The sequence below is a fragment of the Vulpes vulpes genome, chromosome X, assembly GCF_048418805.1.
Source record: "Vulpes vulpes isolate BD-2025 chromosome X, VulVul3, whole genome shotgun sequence".
NCBI lineage: Eukaryota > Metazoa > Chordata > Mammalia > Carnivora > Canidae > Vulpes > Vulpes vulpes.
Window position 1 is genome coordinate 34352607 of NC_132796.1, and position 18280 is coordinate 34370886.

Below are 18280 nucleotides of genomic sequence, written 5' to 3' on the forward strand. Positions count from 1 at the left end.
ATCAAGCAGGGTTGCAATCATCTCTACCAGGAGAATTTTTTCTAATTTAAGACAATTATAAACTAAACACCTACCTAAATCATTAAAAAAAAAAAAAAGGGTCATTAATCTTTGATCATATGGCTTCCTAATGAATCCTCCAAGTTCAACTGGTGCCAAATGTGCTCCAAGGTGACCCAGGTGATTAGCGCCCAAGGTTATAAGCCAAGCACCAGGTACAAGCTGGGGAATCCCTACCACAAATAGTGACTTTGAACCCGGGACAATTAAACTAGAGTTCTTTCTGCCAATAATTAGATGGAAGTTGTTTATGAAAACCAGTGCTGGAAGTCATTACTGATAATAAGAATAGCTAACTAAACATTTATTAAATTCCAAGCACTGTCTTTTCTCATGTGATCCCCGCAGCGGCACTCTGCTTGGGGGGCTGGCTTGTCATTCTCATTTACAGATGGGCAATTCCAGTTTTAAAGAGGTTGAGTAATTGGCACAAAGTCAAACCGTAAGCCAAGATTCGTCCGACTTATCTACCTTGGCCTTCAACCACTACGCTGCCACATTGGTCAAGATGAAACAGCTTACCCACAGGGGTGTGGAATGGTTAAAAAGTTGAGTTCCAAAGGGTGGGATGGGCAAGGGGGAGGCGGGTAGGAAATGTACTGCCTAGACCTCTGAAAACTCAGAGTTGGGAAGGGATGTGTACAATTGGCTCTCGCAAGTTGGCACAAACCAATCCAGCCCACCTCCACTAACAAATCTTATCCAATGTATGGCAGGGAAAGTAGGGAGACAGCATGGAGGTGAGGGAAGGATTCGAGGTGCCAGTTTGCTCTAATAAAAGCAGACTCCCCATTCTGATCCAACATTACCCTGTTAATTGGCTTCCTTCCTACTTCACCCACAGGCTCTGCTGGCTTCTTTCTCAATGAAAAGAATCTGATCCGTGTGGACTGTAGCTCTGAATGAAGGAAGGAACACAGCCAGTGAAATTAGAGCTTCCCCACAGAAGGGAGACCATCTCCAAGGCTGTGCCTCTGTGGCCCTGGCAGATTAGGTTCCATCATTCACCATTTTGATCTCGAACATTCACAAGATGGCAACATGGCAGAAATGGAGGACTCCAAGTGACAAAGCCAATAAGGAGGAGGCCATTTGCTGACCAGTTCAAAGAATCTTGACCAGAAGGGACAATCTTCTGGGTCTTTTTTTTTTTTTTTTTTTTTTTTTTGTGGATGGGGAGCTTTTATTTTATATTTAGTTGGAGAAAAGTCCTCAAGCCCAACCACTGTGACTTACTGAAACAAAAAAAGACAATTTTCAAAAAGAACCGCCTTCAAGAAGGAGCATGAAAGGCACTGGGAGGGGCATCTGGCAGGCTTAGTCAGTGGAGCCTGTGACTCTTGATCTCAGGGCTGTGAGTTCGAGCCCCACATTGGATGTCGAGATCACTTTAAAAAGAAAAGAAAGGCACTGGGAAAAAGAGAAAAAAACTGACAATAAAAAAATAGATCTTAATTTAAATCAGACCCTCGAATATAAAGAAAGGAGGAGGATTTATTTATATTTTATTGAGGTATAGTTGACACCCAGTGTTATGTTAATTTTAGGCTCTGGGCAGACTTATTTTTTAACTGGAAACACAAACCCTTTGTGGCTGGAAACACGAGTTCACAGGAGAGCGGACTGGACCTCTCTGGAGCTTCCCAGAGTGGCAGAGGAAAGGCGGCAGTTTTTTCTCTCTCTCTCTTTTTTTCTAATTGGCTTAAGCCAACGGCGGTGTGGGAACCCAAATGGGGGGGGGGTGCCATATATAAAAAGTTACAGGACAGTTCATCTACCTCAAGTGTCTTACAGCGCACACCTCTTGAATTTTAACGACCAGAGTTACGACTGGGCAATTAACCTCACGTGCAGTAGCCCTCCACCCAAGACAGCTTACAGACAAAAGGCAGAGATGGCTAGCCTCTCTGCTGTCAACAGTCAGGCCCCCACCCTCCTCCTTGTCCTCCTCCTCCTCCTCCTCAGCAGAAGTAAATGCCTTTTTTTTTACACCAGGATCTCCAAAAATAAAAAATTAAAAAAAAAAAAGGAAGCACGCAGCCAAAGGGAACCACTGTATAACCTCTTGCTTAAAAAAAAAAAAAAAAAAAAAAGGGCAAAGCATCCTGTTTCATTCAAAGATACTGCCATTTTAAATGTTTAAAGGACAAGTGGTAAAAATCCCTTTAAAAATCCCCAAGGCCCAAAGCAGGTCTTAAGCTGTTTTAAGAGCGTTGGCTACTTCACGACAATAATCAGCTACTCGATGCAAAAATCACTTTTCTCTCCAAGCTGGCACAACAGTGAGGAGTGTGTCACTGAGGGAAGTTAAGAGCATAGTTCCTAAGGAAATCCTTCTGCTGTCTGGACAGCAGCTTTCATGGGGGGTGAGCTTGCAACGTTTTGGAGAAGGGTAGCATTTTGCCAATGGTCCCTTACCCTACCCCACCCCCACCTCTTCTGACCAAAGGAGAATAAAGGGAGTGGAGACTGCAGCAAGCAGAGTGCAGCTGTTGCCCTTTAAAACAAGGGTGACAAGGGTATGAGATGGTCTCATTTTATTTAATTTTTTAAAGATCGTATTTATTTATTTGAGAGAGCACATGAGCCCAGGGGGTGAAGGGCAGAGGGAGGGGAGAAGCAGACTCCCCACTGAGCAGGGAGCCTGATGCCGATGATGCCGATGATGCCGATGCCGATGATGATGATGATGATGCTGGGCTTGATCCCAGGACCCCAGGATCATAACCTGAGCGGAAGGCAGACACTTCACTGACTGAGCTACCCAGGCAGCCCCAAGATGGCCTCATTTTAAGTATAGTGGCTCCTGTTGCCCAGGCTGTAGTGAAAGCAGTTGCAGAGACAGAAGGGACAGGACCATGTGTGATTCCAGTGCCCTAGAGGGAAAAAAAAAAGATTTATTAAGTTAGGTAGTGACCCCAACCCCCTCAAGTCATGTTCCACAAGCTCTGAGTCCTTTTGCAAGGCCTTGCTTGATGCTGTCCCTCTCAGTGATGCGCTACCAGAGACTGCTAGGTGGGGGTTACTTAAATCATTTATGTGATTGTTTTAATGAAAAGTTCACTGTCTACAGGAAAATCAATAGTGGCTACATCGTGTCCTCTTCTTGTCTAGGCAGGAGTTGCATCTATGCTCTTGGACCCCTTGTCGCCCATGATGGGTGTCCAGCAGGCAGGGTTGGCACTCTTGTTGGAGGACAGACCTAAGGAAGAATAGGCAACCCCTCGAGGAGCAAGGCTTGCATTGCAAAATTCAACCTGTCGAACATTGGTCATATCACCACACAGAACAGGCTCCAAGGGCATGCGGCCAGTATGGTCACTTGGGGCCCCAGGCTCAGAAGGTTCTGGTGTTAGGGCTATCATGCTCTTGGCAGCCATCTTAAAAGTCCCAATAACTCTGTCTTTAGGTTCGAGTTGTGTTAAGTGAAGTCTAACAGAACCAGAGCATGAGTTGAGGGCTTGGAGCCTCAGCTCACACACAGTCCGACCTCATGCCCACCACCACTGCTACTTGACACCCTCTGTGGGAGGGTCGGGGTGAGATGGGCGTTCCCAGGCTGAGAGCAACACAGGACATCCAGCAGGCCAACTAGGCCAGGGCAAGCCCTTCACCCACCGTCACCCAGGTGCCTAGTGTATCCTGGCAGGAAAGTGGAAATCCCTTTAGTATTCCCGTGGGAAGGGGACACTGGCTTCCCTTGCCTGCAACAAGGTCCCAGCACCTAGGTCTGGCTGGGAACCTGGCAGCTGGTATCCCTAGAGTGCAGAATCCTGAAGTGGGCCCCCTAGGCATCTCTAAGGGTCTACCCACACCCCAGGAGCATCCCTGTACCCAAGGCAACAGGATATTGAGTAGCAAACAACATGACTGCAGAAGAAAGGGAAAGTTTTATATTTTAGGACTGTTTTTTACAAAAAAAAAAAAAAAGGATTTTATTTTTAAGTAATCTCTATACCCAACATGGGGCTCGAACTCACAACCCCAAGATCAAGAGTCCTGTGCTCTTCCAACTGAACCAGCCAGGCGCCCCAATATTTTAGTACCTTTTTAATGAGACTTTTTTCTTGCTTTTTGAACAAAAAGCTCTGAGTTTTCATTTTGCCCTGCATCCCCCAAATTCTGTAGCTAGCCCCGTCACCGTGTTTTACCCATAGTTTGACCCTGAGGGGTAATAAAGATTCTAGATTGCACCACCACCGACACCCCCCACTGTGACTTCTATCATTTGCATTGGGCCCTCTGGCCTGGGCAAGTGAGTCTTGCTCAACCAGAGCCCTGACCTTCCTTCCCCATCCAGAGCCAGGGCTAGGTGCCCCAAGCAGGGTACCTGCCCAACAGTAAGCTGCTAACAATCAACAAAGGTTCTCTGGGCCTGATAGCCTCGGTCTGTATGAAGCATTTGCCCATTTCTGTGGTGTAAACGCTCTGACCATACATGATTTCAAGCTGCCAATGTGACTTCACTGAAGGCAAAACCCAAAGTAGATTCACACAATCTGCTCTGTGTGCAGGTAGGAGCTGGCCCCAGCCCAAACACTGCAGAATCTTCAAGGCATTAAGCCAGGGCCCCAGGAAGCAGAGGGAGATAATAGAACAAAAGAGCCTTCTCCTAGATGCAAGGTTTTCCATGTTGGCAGCAGGTTGGAATCACCCGGGGAAGCTTAAAAATGTATAAACCCAGACTACATCCCAGACCAATTACATCAGCATCCCTAGAGGTAGACCAGAAAGCATATTCTTAAATCTCCAGGTGATTCCAGCATGCAGCTAAGGTTATAAACCGGGTGGACCAGTGGTTCTCAAACCTCAAGGGTCAGCACAATCTCCCAGAAGGTTTGTTTAAAACAGGCATCCCGGGGACCCATCCCAGGAGCTTCTGACTCTGAGGTCTGGGGCAGGGCCCAGGAATTGGCATTTCTAACAGGTTCCCTGCTCCTGGTCCAGGGACCACACTTTGAGATCCACAGTGTTAGAAAAAAACCTGTCTGGCATCAACCACCTGGGGTTCACCACGATTAGGAGGGTGCTTGGTGCAAAGCTGTGACTTAATTGGAGGCCCCAGAGATGGGGTTTACAGAAAATCTCCCTCCCGTGAAGAAGCTATTTTGTTAAGACCGAGAGACAGGAGCCTGGTAGTAAAAGGCGACTGAGCTGTGACATGCCACCTGCTTAATTAAACATGCATAAGAGGAGACGGAGGCCAGGTTGATCAGCCCTAGGTGGTCACTTGAGGGATTTGCTGGCCAGCAGGGTTGCCTGAGGAGGGAGCAGAGAGCAGGAGCCTCTCTCTCCTCTGGAGACTGGAGACAGCAGGTCACTTGAGCTCAATCTAATCTACCCCAAGAGCACATCAGCAGCCCACCCCTGGCTTCTGAACTCCCTTGGTAAGTTCTTTCCTGTGTTTATCTATCTTCTGATTCCCCCTCATCCACTTATGTACCGCAACCCCTTCCTCAGACTAAATTAGGGAGCCACGCTTGGCAAACACGCCCTGGTTGTCAATAACCGTAATGTCAACCCTTTTAAAACTTTGGTACTGCAAAAAAAAAACTTTTTTAAATAAATAAAACTTTAGTACTGAAATTCCTGCTGCCTTGTGTCTGGAAAACTGTTGGGTGGGAAGACAAGTGTGGGGAAACCTCTGTTCACAGGGCAGCTGTCCCACCTACTACACTACCTAAGCCCAATTCTTATAGAATACATCTCTCAAAAAGTAAATTGGAGCTAAAAGTAAGCACACGCAAATATTCCGAGCCAGGAATTCCACTCCTAGAAATACCCAGGAGAAATGAGTTCGTATGCCCACACAAAGACACACATACGAACATTTGTGGCAACTTTATTCAAAAGAGCCCCAAACTGGAAACAACCCAAATTGCCATCCACAGGAGAATGGATAAGTAAGTTGTGGTGTATTTTCACAATGGAATCCTACCTAGCAATGGGAAAAAATAGAGCTACCGATCCATGCCACAACACAGACAGACCTCACAGACGTTCAGAAGGCAAAAAGCCAGGCGTGGAAGAGTACCTCCGTTCTGGTTCAATGCACGTAAAGTTTCAGAACAGGTAAAACTCATCGATGGTGATAGAACTCAGGATAGAAGTTAAAGATGTAGGGCAGTGTTGACTGAGAATGGGCAAACAGGAACCTTCCGAAATGCTGGGAATGTTTTATATCTTGACCTGGGTGATGATTACACCTATCTATGCATATGTAAAAAATATATTGAGTTGCACACTTAAGGTTAGCGTGCTTTGTGATATAGAGGTTAAGCTTTGAGTTTATACACACACACACACACACACACACACGCATATATTAGGCCTTGTAGCCTCAGGCAATAATTTCTGATACCTGGGAACTGAGGTTTGGGGAAAAAAATGACAAATAAGCAAAAGTTTTTTTTTTTTTTTGAATCTTCTTCTCAAATTGGCCAAGATAAAGAAATGGTTCTGGCCTACCCAAGACCCTGAGGGCACACTGAGATCTGACCACTATCACTAGCATGCATCAAATGCAGACCCTCGGCCAAGACACAGCCAACATCATACAAGTGTTCTCACCTCAGAACAGCCCTAAAACGTGGGGACAATTATTATCCCTGTTTCATGGACAAAGAAACTGAAAATCAGAGAACTTAAGTAACAACTGAGAAGGGACCCTAGCCCTGCTGTCAGCAAGGCCAAGCACTGACCCTTCCATCAAACTGAGTCCACAGCAGGAGATGTCTTGTGTGTCTCATGGAGAGTAGTCCTTAAGACGGGCTCCTAATATTTTTGGTGCCATGGACGCCTTTGGCATCCATAGGCTGATGAAGCCTATGGACCCGTTCTCAGAATAACGTTTTAAATGCATATAATGAGGGGTACTTGGGTGGCTCAGTTGGTTAAACGATCAGGTCACATTCTCAGGGTTGTGAGATTGAGCCCTGCGTCAGGCTCCACGCTGAGTGTGGAGCCTGCTTAAGATTATCTCTCTCCCTCTCCCTCTGCCCCTCCCTGCTTATAAATAAATAAATAAATAAATAAATAAATAAATAAATAAAGCATATAATGAAATACCACAGAATTGCAAAGCAAACCAATTATATTGAAATAAACATCAAAATGTTTGGCGATGTAGTCATATGGGTGCTCATTTAATGCATTCAATAACAAGGTAAGCTCACTGCAGCAATTTCAAACTAATGATGACTGTAAATGATATTGGAAACTATCTGTAATCATTGCAATGTGACATGAAGATCTCGGTGATTTCTGTTGGCGACAAAGTTACGGCCATTGCCAGTATCCCTGTGGTTTCTTGCTTACATCCATTAAAGGAAATAATAGTTAGAAGTTACTGGAAAGAAAGAAGTAATTTTTTTCCCCATCCAAGTTCACGGACTCCCTGGTGTCTATCAGTTTAATAATCCTGCCTTCCAGGAAGCAGCCAGAGGTCCCAACAGGATAGGGGGCAGCTGTATCAGGACCTCACCAGGTGGCCTTCCAGAGCTCACCCCCTCCCTCTGGCCCTGGTGCACTTGTCTGTAGAAGAAAGGAGGTCATTCCTAGGTATCCTTCACAGTCTCTGGCTGCATGTTGGCCCCCAGAAGTTCTATGACCACCTCCTGGGCTGTCTTCAACCAAGCAACTCCTGTTTCATGTAGGCCTACCCTGTACTAGGAGCCTGGAAACACCTGAGGAGCCCCTGTGCTTCCCAAATGCAACTGGGCCCCTCCCTTCCCAAACCTGGAGGGCCAGCGACAGGTCTCAAATGCATGACTTCCTTCCTGACCGGCTCCCCTTCAGAGAACTCTTATTGCTGCCTGCCTGGCATTCAAATGATCTACAGGCAGCTCTGTCCTCCCCCAGCCCAGCCGACCTGGGAAGACCAGGAATGTCTTCCTCCCCTCTCACCCTCTCAACCCTTTTCATTCCAAAGCGGGGCGGGCGGGGGGGGGGGGGGGGGGGGGGGGGGGGGGCTTGCTGTCGGAAATTCTTTGTTGTGTTGAGCCGAGTCTATAAGTCTATAACCCGGGTTCCAGTCCAGACAGCAGGCAGTAAATACCAGGGAAGATAAATAACAATGCAAGGTCAGATCAGGCGCAGGAAAGAGTGATTAATTACCAAACACCCACTTTCAAAACCAAGATGCTGCGTGTGCATGGGTGAGAAAGAGAGAGACAGAGTCAGAGAGACAGAGAGACAGAGACAGCAACAGAGAAACCACAAGCAGATGAGCAAGTGCTCAGTGAGATTGGGCCCCGAGTCCAGAGGCTTTTTGCAAATGAAAGAGCTGGAGGTTGAGTCTGGAAAGCTGGCAAGATGTGAACAGGCCAAGGGGAGGGAGTCCAATGCAAAGGTCAGTAGGTCAAGTTCCAAGGACACATGTGTCAAACTCTTCCACCGGTTCCACTGGCAGCCTCAGATGAGCCTCAGATGCGCTTGCACAGCAGGATCACCTGGGGGCTTTTTTAAAGGCAGCTGCCTGGGTCCTTTCCTCAGAGACTAGGAGTTAATTTGAGTGAGGTGAGGCCCAGGCAGGGGCATTTCTTTTTTTAAGGCTCCCCCATGACTGGAGAGCGGGGCCAGGTCTGTGGACCAGGCTGGCAGTGAGGCAACTTTCCTCCTCCACCCACTTCTGAGGCAAGAAGGCTCTCTGAAAGAAGAAACTTGCAGGGCAGTGGGGAGGGCTCTGGGAGATGGGAAGCAAGTTCTAGGAACTCCCTGAGGTCTCACCGCCCATCCTGCTTTCACTAGTATTGGCCAGGGTTAGACACCTGCTGCTGTGTCTTTTTCCCTTTCACTCAATGAATGCCCAGCAGAACCATCTGTGAGGGCCAGAGCACCTAGCCTAGGGCTTGCGGTGGATATAAAAGGGTCCACTTACCTCTAGCCTTACCTGCCAGGGTGCAGAAGCAAAATCGCCTCAGCAGCAATAGCAAAATGCTGTTGTCATCACCGTCCCCCCAACCCCCCCCCCCCCCTGCAGCTGGGTGCTAGCCAAAGTTCCCCCGGTTATTTCCTGAAACCCCGAGAAGGCCTCTGCTCTGCTCTGCTCAGGGGCCCTCCAGCCCTGGTGGGAGGGGGGGGGGGAGGTGGCCTTCCTGACACCACTGTTCACAGGACTTCCTGGGCAGCCAGGGCAAGACAGGGCTTTGGGCAGAGACAGAACAGGCGCAGGAGGGGACAGGGTCAGGGACCCGGGCATAGGGAAAGAACCCTTCTTCCTCCCCCCTCCTCTCTCACCCTGCTTTATTACCCAGGCCTGAGCCCCGCATTTGCCCCCAGTCCCACACATCGATGTATCCGACAAACACGGGCAGCCCACCATGTGCCAGGCACTGAACTAGAAGCTAAAAATACCATGAGAAACAACACAGATATTTTTTTAAATCTCTGCCCTCGCAGAGGCTGTCATTCTATCTAGTAAGAAAGGCCAGAAATAAGATAACCAAGTCAACTATATGGTGGGTCCCAGGGTAGCAGTGCCATGGGGTACAAGAAACAGGGAGGGAGGAATAGGGTCTGCATGGGGCCTTTGTGGAGAGGGAACTCTCACTCTGAAGCTGACGTCTGCATAAAGACCTGAAGGGAGGGAGAGGTCAGCTTGTATTAACTGGGGTGGGGAGAGCATTCTGGGCAGAGGGAAGAGGAAGTGCAAGGGCCCTGAGGCCAGAGCAGACCTGGCTAGGCCTACCACTCTGGGCTGTGTGGTGGGAGCCGAGGAATCAAAGAAGAGTGAGAGGAGGGGGTCAAGCAGGTTGACACCACTAAGGGACAATAGAGTTGCCATTAGTGTTGCTTTCACTCTGAGTGAGCTGGGAAACTTTGGACAGCTTTGAGCAGCAGAGTGATGTGACCTGACAGGGGCATGCTGGCTTTGTCACTGAAACTTGACTGCAGGGGGCAGGGGTGACACAGCAAGGAGTCACAGCAGAGAATCAGGGCGGGGCCCAGCCTGTTGGCAGCCACCCATGAAAACAGTCTGGGGGTGTTTTGACGGGAAGGCCAAAAAGGTTTACTAAGCAAGCAGACGCGGAGCAGGAAAAGAAAGAGGAGACAGGGGACTCCCAGGGTTTGGGGGGAAGGGGTAGCTGCTTACTGAGATGACAGGTGGGGGGATGAGAGGAGGAGGCACTGGTGAGGGGGGCATATCAGGCGACATTTGAGGAGCCTTTCTGATACCTTGTTGGTGATGCCAAGTAAGTTGAGCCAGGCAGTTGACTGGGCTTCCACACCCTGTTTCTGAGCATCAGACCCTAAAAGTCTCCCCCCATCCTGGGTCGGGGCAGAGGCAGCCCACAGCCCTCCATCACCCCTCCAGAGCCTTCTGGAAAAACAAAGCCCCCGGGGCCCCTCAGCTCCCAGAAATGCCAGAGACCTTGCCACCTCAGGTCAGCCAACCCAGGGAAAGTCCACTCAGAGTGAAACCACTTCAAATAGAGATGAACGTTCCGGAGTAAATAGTGAGAAAAAAATTTTTGAACTGGCACTTGATCTCGAAAATGACCCTCGAATCATAAAAGTAAGTTGTTTTATCTGGAACAACACGGAGCTTCTAAACGCAACTGTGCACCAATTCTCAGCAGCAACAAAGTGCTAACAAGTTTGGTTGGAAGTTCAAAGCTTCCCCCCTCCCCCGCCCCTCCCCCCCACCAAACCGTCTAGAGGCCCAACGGCCTCCTATTCACCCTTGACTTTCACACACCATCTTAAAGAGGGTCATTTTAGCAAAAAGATTCAAGGCCTTCATCAGTTATCCCAAGGGTCCCTCCTGACTCTTTGTTCTTCAAAGGGCCCTGTTTTAGAAACTCCCATCATGCCTCCTGCTCAGGGGCCGCCTCTCAGGCAGGAGAACGGGGCGAACTCGGCCAGGCCCTCTGAGCAGTGGCTCCTGGTACAACGATTTGCGATTTGCCAGCGTCAGTTCCGCAGACTTGAGGAAATCCGGCAGCTCCCAACTTCACTCTGCAGTTGCCCTGCCCTGTGCCCGTCTTGAGGTCCGGAGGCAGGGAGGCCGCGCAGCTCGTCAGCCAACGAGCCATGTCTGGGTAGGGACAAACTTCATGTGGTCAGTTCATTCCTGAATATTTCTCCAACGTGACAACTTCTGCTTTTCTACACAACCACAGAGCTGCAGCCACCCAGGCAGCAAACTTTTGGAGCATGAGGAGCCCTCCTCGTATGTGGCCAAGGGCATTCTAGAATACCTGAATCTGTCCCACCACCACCAGCCCACCCCACCCCAGCCCCGCCGGCCGCTCTGCTAGGGCCGCTGTCATCTAAGATGCCAGAAAGTTCCCCCATCCTTCAGTTCTGCAACCCCGGAGTCTTTCTAAATGGAGGGCTTGCATTTTCTCCTTTGTTTGGCTGCGTTTTTTCTTCACGGGCCCAGCTCCAGAGGCAGGGTATTACCCCCGCAGAGCTCTGCCCCCACAAAGCTACATTTATGTAATCATTCCAAAACTCACAACCCCTGAAAACTTTGAGGAATGTTATTAGGCCCTGTAGGCCAGAGGGGCCGTTTCCAGGGTAACAGCAGCTCCACACTAAGGAAGCAAGGCCTTTCCTGTCCTGCAGGCCTCTCGGAGTCCAGGCCGCTGCAAGGAAACACATGCCCGGAGCCTGAGGGACACCCCGGGGCCCTTACCCGAGGGGCCTAGCGCCCACGACAAGGACACACCGACCGCCTCAGAGAGCCCATCCTGTGGTCTGGTAATAAACCCCCCTCCTCCCCGTATTCATCCGTCCCCGCGTCCCAGTTTGTGGTCTGGAAAAACTGGCATAAATGTGAGACAGCCTCCCGCACAGAGTTGGTTTTGCCACGGTGTAGCCTGAGGCCGCCTAGCTTCTGTTGGGAGCAAGGTGGACGTGAAAACCCCATCTCTACGGGAAAGAATGCCCCTTCCAGCTGCTCGGGGCAACTCCAGGCCCAGAGAGTTTGACTGTGCCCCTTTGACCTTGGCCTAAAGATAAAACGCCAAGGTCCTTGGCACCTGAACAAGATCCAGGTCCTCCATCTCAGAGGGAGGGTTGGAAATGAGGAGGGTGGCCCTTGGGGGAGCAGTGTGGAATCACTGTCCATGTGAGGCCTTCTCCCCTGTTTGTTGGCTTCCTATGTTGCCTGATAGGCCCAGCTCTGGCAGGACTGCCAAAGGGGAGCTGCGTTCAGCCGGGTAAGAGACACCCCAGCACCCCACCCCCACCAGAGGATTCATGGCATCTCTCTCAAGTCCGAGAAATGGGCTGCAGAGCTGATGCAGCCAAGGCCGGTCATGGCCGCTGGGTCACTCAACCCCTTCCTCCTTCCCTTTCTCTGTGCACCCCACCCCCCGTGGCCCCGGCAACAACAAGCTTGGCCTTGGCCTTGAGTTTACTTACAAGTTTCTTACACAGGAAAATTCTGAGCTCCGGCTGGAAAAACAGATGTTTCTGCCAATGACACTGAACTTCCCCTGACTCACGTGGGGTCAGACCTTCTGAAAACTCCCAGACGGAGAAGGGATGAAGAACCCAGGGAGCCCTTGGGATCTGTGGGCCTTTCCCTTGAGAATGAGAGAGCTCAAAGGAGAGAGAAAATTAACACATGGGACAAAGTAAGGGGCAAGGGCAAAGCTGAGTGGCACTATTAAAATTCAATAGCAATTCACAGAAGGAAGCTTTCAGGGTAGGCCAACTTGAAGCTCGGGGGACAGTTAGAGGGAATCTTGGCTAAAGTAGAAGATTTCCACAGAAGGAGACGATGGCCAGGTTGGGGGGTGGGAGCGGGCAGCAGAGTCAAAGCCCAGAGGCGGGAATGCCCCAGTCTGTGCAGGCAGAGAGAAAAATCCATAGAAAAATGAGGTCTGTTTACTTCATTTAGAGGACTTTCTAATACAGATGGTTACCTACTATGGGATACTACTGTGGGCCAGGCACCATGTTGGGATCTGCAGGGGGTCTAAGGCTGGTTCAGCAGGACCAGGATAGACCAAACCAGGACAAAGGACCAGAACAAACAAAGCAGCATTGTCCTGTAAGGTGGGCTTCCCCCAGAAGCTGTCGCTGAGACAAGGATGTAAGTGTAGGTGGTTTATCTGGGAGGGGGCAGGGAAGGGAAGGCAGCCAATAAGCAGCTGACCACTGTGGGCTAATGAGACTCAGTCCAGCTGGGGAACTTCTGAGAGCCTGCACAGAACAATAATTCCAGAATGTTCTACCATAGGGTGAGGGAGCCAGGGTGTTCATCCACCAGCTTCCAGCAGTCATCAGTTGAGGGCTGCTCCCAGGGAGAATTAGTGCCCTGGCACTTCCAGCCTGTTGGGTGGCCAGAGACAGCCCCCGGGCATGGGGACGCAGGTGTTGGCAGCTGCATGCACAGAAACAAGGAATACAAGAGGGTGTGGGTGAGGCATTGGTAGCATCTGCTGCCCATGTGGTTGAAGGGGACGGGGAGGAGAGGACATGGACTTGTGGCCTTAGTAAAGACACCAGGACTGAGATGGCCACCCAAAAGAAGCCTTGAAAGATCCTCGGTGCTGAGCAAGGGGGGGTGGGGAAGTGGTGCATTATCTCCTGTAGAAGCAACGTGAACAAAGGCAATGAAACAAGGGACATGTCTAAGGGCGACAGAAAGGTGCAGCTTGGCCGAGAAGATCAGAAGGGGCCCCGGGTCACCTCACAGAGGATGCAAGGCCTCGATGCCAGGCCACAGTTTCCTTCCTCATCTCCTGAGCCATGGGCAGCCACTGAAGGCGTTTGAGCAGGGGTGGCATGGAGTGGTGGTTGAGGGACATAAAACCTGCCAAATAGCAAGGGCAAAACTCAGAGTTGGGGAGACTCCATGCGAACCCTTTATTGGCCTTGGCGGTGATCACATGGCCAGGGAGGGAGATGAAGGGGGCTCCTCGGGGCTCAGGTCCCCAGAGCAAGGCCTTGTAAAGAACCACATGGGAGTTGCTAACAGGGGCACCCAGCCCCTCGGCTGCCAGTCCTGATTGTTCCTTCCGGCAGAGATGTAGGCCCGCTCATTTCTCTCCTATTTTCTTTCTTCCAAAAAAACCGCTTTTGGCCTCTGCTTTCCGAAAGCTTTGCTCAGTGAGTTTAAACAGCATCTCACAGCATGGCCAAGCAATAACAAATGGCGCCTGGTGGCTCGCCTGCTGGTGGCTTAAAAAACAATTGATGACTTTTAATCAGCTGAATGAGCATGGGACAAATGACAGCATGGCCTGAATGGGGCCCAGACGTCATCCGCTGACATCAGTGGGGAGGAAGGAGGTGCCCTTCTGGCGAGCCTAGGGACAAACAGAAGCAGTCCCTGGGCCGCTCAGGGCTCCAGGAGGCAGCCCAGCCCACACCCCAAAACTGCAGTCTCTTTCCACACCTCTTGGGGAGACCAGGAGAACCAGCTGCAGGAGCAGCCAGGGGAAGCTTCCAGAAATTACAGCTGCCCTTGGTCACCTGGCCAAGTCAATTTCGCTCCACACCTCAGCTGTCCCCTCTGGCAAATGGGGGCAATGAAGACAAGCTCGCTTCCTCGGTTCGGTTGCCCCACGTGTGGGATAACTTTAGGAGAGGCTGAATCGCTCAAAAACTCAAGCGAAGGGTCCCTTTGTCTATGTATCCTGCCCCCAGCGCGACCACCACCACTGCTGGCCCCCTGCCCTCTGCCACACACACACACCAAATGGATATTCGTCAAGCATTTCTGATGGAGAAGCGCCCATTAGAGCCAATGAAGCAAAAATGGCTTGAAAATGAAGCCATCTACCCAGTGCTTCCTATGGGGCCGGGCCCTGTGCTAAGCGTTTATGTGCATTACCTCAAGAGCCCCATCTTACAGACTCCACGGGGTTAAGGACTGACTCTGCCCTTAGTTCTGCTACCACAACAGTGTGAGGGATCTGATCCCATGCCTACCTGGTGGCACAGCTCTGCTCTTGCTCACTTGTCCAGCTCAAACTGGGCACAGCAGCAACGTCAAGAAGTTAGGAGGCTGGGAGGGGGACATGTGGCCCAGTGCAGGAACCTATAAATTCTATTAAAGAAGTGCCAAAAGTCTGGTACATCTGGGTGGCTCAGACTGTTAAGTGTCTGCCTTTGGCTCAGGTCATGGTCTCAGGGTCCAGGAAAAGAGCACCGCATTGGGCTTCCCGCTGAGTGGGAACCCTGCTTCTCCCTCTCCCTCTGCCCCTCCCCCCTGCTCGGGCTCTCTCTTTCTCTCGCTCTCGCTCTGCTCTCTCTCAAAAAAATAAATAAAATCTTAAAAAGAAAGAGAGAGAAAGAGCCAGAAGTCTGACCAGGCAGAGCTAAAAGTACCACTCCTAGGCCATGCCTCGGTCAGAACCATAGCAACATGAGACCTTTACGCCCTGAATCCTCGCTGATCATCACAAATGATGGACCAAGAATCTGCTTTCCAGGATTCTTCTTTGGCTTCAGACTATCTGGACTGCAGACTTTCCCAATACCTTCGGTGTCCACAGGGCCCCTTCTCAGTTTTCCTTACACTGGATGTAACCACCTTCTCCCTCCTCTGAACTTCCTGGTAGGAAGTGGCCCCTCTCAGCTCCCAGCCTATCACTGGGTCCATATCACAGACCTGGTTCCCAGGCACAGGAGGAAATGCAGACTCTTCAGCATCCCTGCAGGTAACACCTGCCTGCCTGCCCATCCCCCATGTGATCTGCTCCTGGATTCTCTCCCTGACAAGGACCACCCCTCCCTCCCTCCCTGGAGTCTGTTGGGTTGCCTGGGACATGGGCCCCAAGATAGAGACCAGTGTACAGCAGCTTGACTGGAGAGAACAGCCCCTGCGAGGAGGTGAGGGCAGCAGGACGGAGCAGACAAGTTGAACTACCATGCAACTGCAACAGAAGCTCAACCAACTCCATGGAAAGTTCTGGAGCTAGGATGGCCTTTCAAAGATGTCCCAGATTGAGGCAAGAGGGTAAACCCTTGCATCTGCCCCCCAACAGACCAGCCATTGAATACAAGTTGGCCCCCAGGGAAGGGGGTGTTACCCTGAGTAAGGCAGCCCAGCACCCATGAGCTAAGGGCAACCCTTGAGTGGGCAGCCATCCCCCCCACTCCTAAAGGGAGGGATCTGGGTGGCACACTACCCCTTCCATCCCCCCAGCCATCCCCCCGCTCCTAAAGGGGGGATCTGGGGTACCCACTACCCCTTCCAACAAAACTCCTGCTCACGCTTCAATTGGCAGCCCCAGACTGATCCATCCTTGCCAGACTCCTAACCACTACCAGAGCACCTGGGACTCCCCACTCTTCAGTACTAATGGCTCTGCTTCAGAAATGTCAGATAACACCTAATCCTCCATCTCCAGACGGGGCGAAGCAGGGATCACCTCTACCCCGAGTCCAGAGCTCGGGGTTCAGAGCTGTGTTCCTGGCACACAGAAGTCCCTCCCTAAGTGCTGAGTAGATGGATGTTGCACGAGAGGTGCCGGCAGGCCCGTGGGAATGTTCCAGCTTCCACGATTTCCACTCTGTCAGTGCCTCAAAGTGTCTACGTGGCTTATGCCGATGACAGGCAGGCACAGAGAAAGCTTGCTTCTACAGCCAACCTGGCAACCTCTCTTGGGCTCAGGCCAAGAAAGTCCTGTCCTTGTTCCCTTCCCTGTCCAGTGTTCCGCTGCAAGTCCAGTTCCTAGCTAAGAGGGCCAAGTGCATTTAGAGACCTCCGTGCCAGGGAAAGCCCAATGCCACTGCCAACAGCGCTATGTCGCCGTTCTTCTGAAGGAAATTACTATTGATCCCACAGCTCTCCTCCCCATGCTGTTTGCCGGGGACAGCCAAGGATTCCCGTGCCAGCTGGGCTCCCACACGGCTCGACTGTTCCTGCACCAGATGGCCAGACCAACACCCTCTGGCTGCCGCACGCCCCCGGGAGACTAGGCTCTGACGTCTATCCGCCTGGCTTTTTATGCGCGGAGGACAGCGGGGTCAGAGATTACAGGGCCAACCACATTACAATAAAAATCTCTGCGCAACGAAAAGATTTCCAAATCCCAGTCGTTATCAACGTAACCAACGAGGCAGGAACGCTTCTTCTGTAGCCTTGACTTTCACTGCTCATCCAACAGATAGCGGCTGCACGCCTACGCGGCCAGGGGGATACAGTGGCAAAACGAGACAGTCCCTACCCTCAGGGAAGCTCTAGTCTAGTGGGGTGTGGGTAGGGCCACTGAGTCATCGGTTGTTGAAGCGCAGGACAGTTTGGACAACGCAAAGGGGTGCGATTGAGAGCTAAACCAGGGCAATGGGCATACACCAGGACTTGTCCCGGGCAAACGGGGACACTTGGTCATCCCAGATACAGATACAACACGACCAAAAATGGGGGAGTTCCGATAATGGGGGGTGAGGCAGTGTTAGGTCGTGCCACAAGGTGGCGCAATTGAAATACTCGTAACCTTTCTTTGTTTTTGTTTTCTATCTTGATGAAAACTAATTTTTCTTTCCGTTGCCACAGAGCAAATAGAACCCTTCCATGGCGCGCTGGAGCCAGATAGAGCTGGTTTTGTGAAAGCCCGTCACTAGGCGTTCACTGAGTTTAGCCAGCCAATTGTTAAAGACACCCATTAATACAAATTAAATTAAAATAATGTCAACTTCATTTAAATTTAAATAATTAAAAACATAAAATTGAATCAACCACATTAAAAACAAAGGTAATAAATACTCAAAACTCACGCTTTCCTAATGACTTCGCTACAGTTCACGATTGCCTCCGTTTCTGAGGTTACTCTGTCGTATCCGCGTGGGAGAAATGCTATTTAATTGTGTGCTACTGCACACCTCTTCCCAGCTCCACGGTCGGAGCCGTTGCATGAGACTGGCCTTGGTGAGTATTTACATCATGGAAATCAGCAGATGCTACAAATCAGGGCTTTGGGGAAGGGGGGGCGGTTGGGACAGCCAGTTGCTAAGCATTTACCAGCACACTGCTGAAACCGGCACTTCAGCTTCATAATTTATGTGGCCAATTTTCATGTACTTTGGACAGTTCTATCGCATTCCCCCAAATTACAATGTCCTCCCACCTCAAAAAAAACAAACAAAGTTGGGGAAAGGAGGGGGTCCTCCCAAGAGCTCATCTGGACTCTTGGGAAGGGGGAGACCCGTAAAGATCATCCAGTTCAGTGCTAAATGCAAGGGCAGTAGGGGGGAGGGTCCACAGTCAGGCTCTGGGTTGCTGTGGAAAGCTAACCCCCACGTAATCGGCACC

At 50.7% G+C, this 18280-nt stretch overlaps 1 long non-coding RNA gene across 1 annotated transcript; it reads right to left on the reverse strand.

Annotated features, from left to right (window-relative positions):
• Nucleotides 1-2582: 2582 nt before the first annotated feature.
• Nucleotides 2583-17876, reverse strand: LOC140596154 (uncharacterized). The gene is made up of 2 exons (XR_011998170.1): nt 17746-17876; nt 2583-2936 (listed from the first exon to the last, which is right to left on the reverse strand). It is a non-coding gene; the product is annotated as an uncharacterized lncRNA (long non-coding RNA).
• Nucleotides 17877-18280: the final 404 nt, after the last annotated feature.